Source organism: Colius striatus, chromosome Z, assembly GCF_028858725.1.
Source record: "Colius striatus isolate bColStr4 chromosome Z, bColStr4.1.hap1, whole genome shotgun sequence".
Classification (NCBI taxonomy): domain Eukaryota; kingdom Metazoa; phylum Chordata; class Aves; order Coliiformes; family Coliidae; genus Colius; species Colius striatus.
In genome coordinates this window covers 15,218,099-15,225,006 of record NC_084790.1, presented here as the reverse complement: position 1 = coordinate 15,225,006, position 6,908 = coordinate 15,218,099, and positions in this window count along the sequence as shown.

Genomic DNA, 6,908 nt, shown 5'->3' with positions numbered 1-6,908 from the left:
GAGGAAATAGTTATCTTTTAGAAGAGCCTTTGATTTGATTTTATACTCTCTAATTAAAGTGACCAACAACAGATTAAAAGAAAGTACATAGACACAAAGGTGCTTTTCAGTGATCCTATATCACCAAAAATGCAACTAGCAACAACATAAGGTATTTTCATTAAAGTTTCAATGAAGCTGGCAGCCTGTTTTGCTGTATTAAACTTACAGTGTGCAGCCATCATTTGTCCTGTCATTTATAGTTAAGTAAATATGAAATTAAAAAGTAAGTGGAAGTCTCCTACATGACTTAGTACTTGGGTGGCTGGCTTCAATCCTTATAAATTTAGGTTGTCTATGCTGAAGGCAGTAAATTGAGTCTTAACTGACTGACAAATTCTGAATTCTTTCAATGATCTTTGTAATAATTTTTATGGTTAACAGTGTTCTTGGAATAATTTTACTGCTGCTTCATTTAGGGCCAACTCGGTGTCTAGTGGAGCCCCTCAGATGTCAGTGCTGGGACCAGTACTGTTCAATATCTTCATTAATGACCTTGATGAGGGAACGGAGGGCACTATCAGCAAGTTTGCTGATGATACTAAACCGGCCGACTTACCAGAAGGCTGTGCTGCCATTCAACGAGACCTGGACAGGCTGGAGAGTTGGGCAGGAAGAAATCTAATGAAATTTGACAGGGACAAGTGTAGAGTCTTGCATCTGGGAAATAACCCCATGTACAGTACAGGTTGGGGAATGAACTGTTAGAGAGTAGTGTTGGGGAACAGGACCTGGAGGTCCTGCTGGACAGCAGGGTGACCATGACTCAACAGTGTGCCATCATGGCCAAGGTCAGTGGCATTCTGGGATGTATTAGAAGGGATGTGGGAAGTAAGTCAAGAATGGTTCTCCTCCCCCTCTACTTTGCCCTTGTGAGACCACATCTGGAATATTGTGTCCAGTTCGGGGCCCCTGAGTTCAAGAAGGACAGGGAGCTGCTGGAAAGAGGGCCACAAAAATGATGAAGGGATTGGAGCATCTCCCTTATAATGGAAGACTGAGGGAGCTGGGGCTCTTTAGCCTGGAGAAGAGGAGACTGAGGGGTGACCTCATTAATGTTTACAAGTATGTAAAGGGAAGATGGAGCCAGACTGTTCTCAATGGTGTTCAGTGATAGGAAAAGGGGAAATGAATACAAGCTGGAACATAAGAGGTTCCAAAGATGCATAAGGAAAAACTTTTTCACTGTGAGGGTGTGGAGCACTGGAACAGGCTGCCCAGATGGATTGTGGAGTCGCCTTCTCTGAAGACATTAAAAATTCACTTGGATGAGCTCCTCTGTGACCTACTCTAAGTGGTCCAGCTTTGGCAGGGAGTTTGGACTAGATGATCTTTCCAGGTCCCTTCCAACCCTTAAGATCCTGTGATTCTGTGATTTGTCAGCCACCTGATGTCACATGTTCCAGGCAGAACCTCATACTAGGGTACACACTTTATTACTGAAAATTTGTAGATTTTGCCTTTAATTTTAAAATGTGACTAGCAATTTTTTTCAAGTTTATGTGTTTCTATTCTCCTGTAAAAGCCTGGCTTTTAATCTCTGGATGCTCAGGACTTCTCATCATAAGGTAGTATTTGTCTGTAATATGGTCCTGGTTCACTTTGCAATGTGTTCATTGGAAAAGAAAGGAAAAGATAAGACAATGTGGTAACCAGACTACTGAGCTTCATTCTGGTAAAGACATACAGGGAAATGTTCTCAGCACGATTTGTCATGATGCTTTGCAACAAGGAGGGAACAGGGGATGCACATGTCAGACAATAATATATTCAAAACTTTGGTCAGCTTTTTTTGAACTGAAGTTTCTTGAATATGCGGACCATATTTTCTTTAACAGTTTTCTATTTTTGTAGTCTGAAAGACTACAAAAAATTGACTACGGTCAAATTATTGAATATTCTCATTCCCAAATCAGGTCTAGTCTTCCTCTATAGACCATACCCTTTTGTACATGTTAATGTGTTTTTAATACCAGTTAACAGAGACAAGACATATACAAGACTTTACACTTAATAATTTACTGAGATCTTGTATTTTGGTTTTAATTAAAAACAGGTAGGTGAAATTTCACTAAAGTTTGACCCAACGTCTGAAATACCAATTGTCTTTCATTTCACTGTGAGTTCTCTGAATACTTTTAGTCTTTGGAGATGTGAATTCCTTCTTACTCTTTGGTTCTATAAACCTGAAAATCTTTAAAGTGGAATAGAATTGTGTTGGCAAGGCATGTTAAATTGCTTTAAAATAATAAAGTGCCTTGCAGTGGAGGGTAATGTTTTGTCAAGGTTCATAAAAACATCATCAACAGACTACAGAAGCATGTTAATAATCTATTTTGCATTGATTATTTAGAAAATGTGTTGTTTTCTTCAGACAGCTTTAAGTATTAACAAGAATGTATTTATACCTTCTCTTTTTTTTTTTTTTAATTTAAGATAAATAGTGTCTTATATCATGTCAAACCTTTTCCTTGAGGATATGCAAAGCAACTAAACCTTTTTTTTTTTTTTTTCTTATTAACTGCCTAGAGCTTTTAGTACAAAACTAATAAAAGACACACTTACTATGTGTAAATGTGACTGTGATAGGGAAAAGACAAATCAAACTCAGGAAGTCATTTAACTGGTATGAATGTAGCTGCTCTAGTTTGCAAAGAGCATGAAACAACAGTCAGTCTGTGAATTGTTCCACACAGTCAGGTTGTTGTCACTTATTTATGAAAACACAGAGCCCAAGAGAAGAACAAAAAAACCAAAAGACATAGCACTTCTTTTCTGAATGAGTTTTGTGAGTACATAAGTATATATGAAGAAGCAGCTAAGAGAATACAGAAGCTGTTATGTATTCATAATTTGACCATTCCTATTTGGAGGTAAAACCAATTACATATGAAAGGTAACACTTAGAATATTTTTCTTGACTTCTAAATAGTTTCTCCTTATGCTGACTTTTCAGCAGTTGTTTCTAGTCATTCAGTCAGAGAGACTGAGCAAAGTGTGACATTTTCACAAGTTGTATTTGCAAGGTAGTCGATATTCCACCAGAGCAGCAATGAATGTTGTGTGTATTTCTGGAACACCAAAATTTGTCTCTTCTGAAACAAAGCAGTCAAGCAGCATGTTTGTGTCTATGGTAGATGCATGTCATTCAAGGAGGATGTGTGAATTTAAAAAGGTCAGAGACTGTGCTTGCAGAAATGAAATGACATGACTTGGTCCTTAAAATAGTCTGATCCCAGCGGATCCATCACACATCTGTCATAGAATCTTAGACCAAAGATAACAGAGCAAGATGGCTTATTCAAGACACTTGTCCTACTCAATCAAACTGACACCATTTACTAATAAAGTGAAACTGGGGGGGGGGGGGCAGGTGGAGACATAGTCAGAGGAATTTTTTTCTTACATTTAAAAGATATATATTTCTCATGTTATTCTTTTTGACAGAAAGTCTCTTATTTTGAATTAATAAAAAACCCAAACTAAGAAAAGATGTCAGGAAAGTAATCATCATTTCCGAAACAATGTAAGAAGCAGAGACTTCTACAAAATCTGGAAACATTCTCTGTCTCTGAGGACTTGTCTTTCTGAAAATTAGGCTTTACTGTCTTCCACTGAACAAAGTTGTTTCACTGTCATATGTACACAGAAAAGCTACTGCTAAGCCATCTGTTGAGTTATATTTTTTGCTGGGGAAGGTATTGGACCAGTGTAACTCTGCTTAGCAGATAATTTCAAGTCAGGTACACTTATTAAAATGATGTGTAAATTTTTTAACTTATATATGGAAAAAAGTCTATTGCACAGACTAAGTTTTATAGTGGTAATTCTACATTACATTTTTCAAATTTTTCATGGAAATAATGACACTTCAGGCTATTTCATTAACAACTCCTTTCTACCTCTCTGAATTCGTGCAACAGATGTAGAGTCTAAAGCCAGGAGAATTCATATAGCAAAAACTGCTTTGCAGATGGATTTATTGGTACTGCCAAAGGCAAATGCTTCTAGTGGACACAATTTGCAGCAACAATAAATGGTTAAGAACTATAGATATTGTATTGTAATTTTCAAGGTAACATCTACAATCACTGTAATGGGTTTCTCCACTGATGATTATGGGAAGCAAAGGACAATTGAAATATCCCAATATTAAATTTTCATCTAGAACTAGTCAGCTTTCTTGCAATTTATTTAAGACATTGATCATGATAGTTATGCTTATAAGCATAGCCTGTCCTTCTCAGCACACTGGATCTTTTCTGGAAAACCAGTATAACTTGCTTTTGTATTTAAAATTCTTCATTCTATATTTAAAATCTTAGTTCTCCATTTACACCCAATTAGTTCTGTTACTTGAAGAATAGGTGAGGAACATACAAGTCCTATTCCTCATTGTTCTCCCCCATGAATTTTCTGTCCAGGATTGTTTCTGGACTACCAGAATTCTTGAAGTCTAGGTAGGAAAAAAAATTAAAAAATCTCAGAATTATCATAGAATCATAGCATGGTAGGGTTTGGAAGGGACCTTTAGAGATCATCTAGTCCAACCCCCCTGCAGAAGCAGGTTCACTTAGATCAGGTCACACAGGAAGGTGTCCAAGTAGGTTTTGAAAACCTCCAAGAAAGGAGTCTCCACACTCTCCCTGGGCAGCTTGTGCAAGGACTCCCTCACCTGAAGTGTGAAATTGTTTTTTCTTATGTTTTAACAGAATTTTTGTGTTCCAGCTTCATCTCATTACCCCTTGTCCTGTTGCTAGATACCAGAGAAAAAACAGATGCCCCAATCTCCTGACAATCACCATTTATTTACTTGTAAATTTACTTGTAAATACTCTCAGTCTTCTCCCAGCTGAAAAGCCCCAGTTCCCACAGCCTTTCCTCATAAGGAAGATGCTCCAGTCCCCTGATCATCTTGATGGTCCTGTGCTGGACTCTCTCCAGAAGTTCTCTGTCCCTCTTGAGCTGAGGAGCCCAGGACTGGACACAGGACTCCACATGAGGCCTCACCAGGGCAGAGGAGAGGGAGAGGAGAAGAATCTCCCTTGACCTGCTGGCTACACTCCTCTTGATGCATCCCAGGATGCCATTGGCCTTCTTGGCAATAAGGGCACATTACTGGCTCATGTTCAGTTTATTATCATCCAGGGCTCCCAGATTTCTCTGTGCAGAGCTGCTCTCCAGCAGTTTGACCCCCAGCCTGTACTGGTGCATGGGGTTGTTCCTTCCTAGGTGCAGGCCTCTGCACTTGTCCTTGTTGAATATAATGAGGTTCCTCTCTGGCCAACTCTCAAGCTGGTTGAGATCCTGCTGAATGGCAGCACAGCCTCTGGGGAATCAGCCAGTCCTCCCAGTTTGGTGTCATCAGCCAACCTGCTGAGGGTACACTCTGTCATCCCTGTGGAACTCCACTGGCCACAGGCCTCCAACTCGATTCTGTGCCATTGATCACCACCCTCTGGGCTCTGTCATTCAGCCAGCTCTCCATCCACCTCACTGTCCACTCATCCAAGATACACTGCCTGAGCTTTCTGATGAGGATGTTATGGGAGACAGTGTCAAAAGCCTTGCTGAAGTCAAGGTAGATGACATCTGCTGCTCTCCCCTCATCTAGCCAGCCAGTTACACCCTAATAGGTGAATTTTCCTTGGTAAATCCATGTTGACTCCCCCTGATAATCATCCTTTCCTTTGAATGTTTATTAACAACATTCAGGATGAGTTGTTCCATCATCTTTCCAGGGATGGAGGTGAGGCTGACTGGCCTGTAGTTTCCTGGGTTGTCTTTCCTCCCTCTTTTCAAGGCTGGAGAGACATTGGCCTTTCTCCAGTCCCCAGACACCTCAGCTGTCCTCCATGATCGTTCAAAAACGATGGAGAGAGGCTTAACAAACACATTAGCCGGCTCCCTCAGCACTCTTGAATGTATCTCATCAGGTCACACTGACTTATGAGCGTTACACTTAACTACACTTGTCCAACAAGTCTTTAACCTCTTCCTTATTCACCAAGGGTGAGTGTTGCCGCCACGTAGGCAGGCTGCCCGCACACATCACTCAGCTCACCGACCGCTGAGGGGACAAGATTACTGCATGCACAATATGGATGATGCTTTATTCCAGCTTCATTGCTTGTGTCATGCACATTTACTTGCTAACAGAATCACCTCTTTCACTCCACCCCATGCCTGTCTCTTCTGTACTCGCTACCTCTCATGTCGCCTGAGATCTTCCGGGCACCTACAACAGACAAGTCTTTTGTTGTCCTGGCCATCCTGTTATCCTTGCTGGTCTGGGATTCCCAAGGACTGGCCTTGGCTGTAAAGACTGAAGCAAAGATGACAATCAGTAATTCAGCCTTCTCTGCATCCTCTCTCACCAAGACACCCTCTGTGTTCAGCAGCAAGCCCACATTCTCCCTAATCTTCTTCCTTTTGCTGCTGATATATCAGAAAAAACCCTTCATGTTTTCCTTTACTTTCCTGGGCAGGTTTAATTCTAAAAGAGCTCTAGCCTTCCTGGTATGCTCTGGCAAACCAGCCTCTTTTTCCTCCTCTCATAGATGGCTGCTTTCTCCCTGAGTTTCCTTAGCAGATCTTTGATTATCCGTGGAGGCTTCCTACTTCCTTTTCCCTCTTTTCTACATGTGGGAAGGCACTGATCTTGGGCTTAGAGGAAGTGTAACTTGATGATCAACCAGCTCTCTTGAATGCTTCTAATATGCAGACTGACAGAAACGTTTAATCTGGTTTTGATCAATGTGAAGGAAAGCACGTAGCCACCTCAAGGTTGTCTTAGTCCTAGATGTCTCAGCAGCAATTCCTACTTCCAGCTGAAACTTTCTGGATCGGAGAAGCTACTTTACATTCAG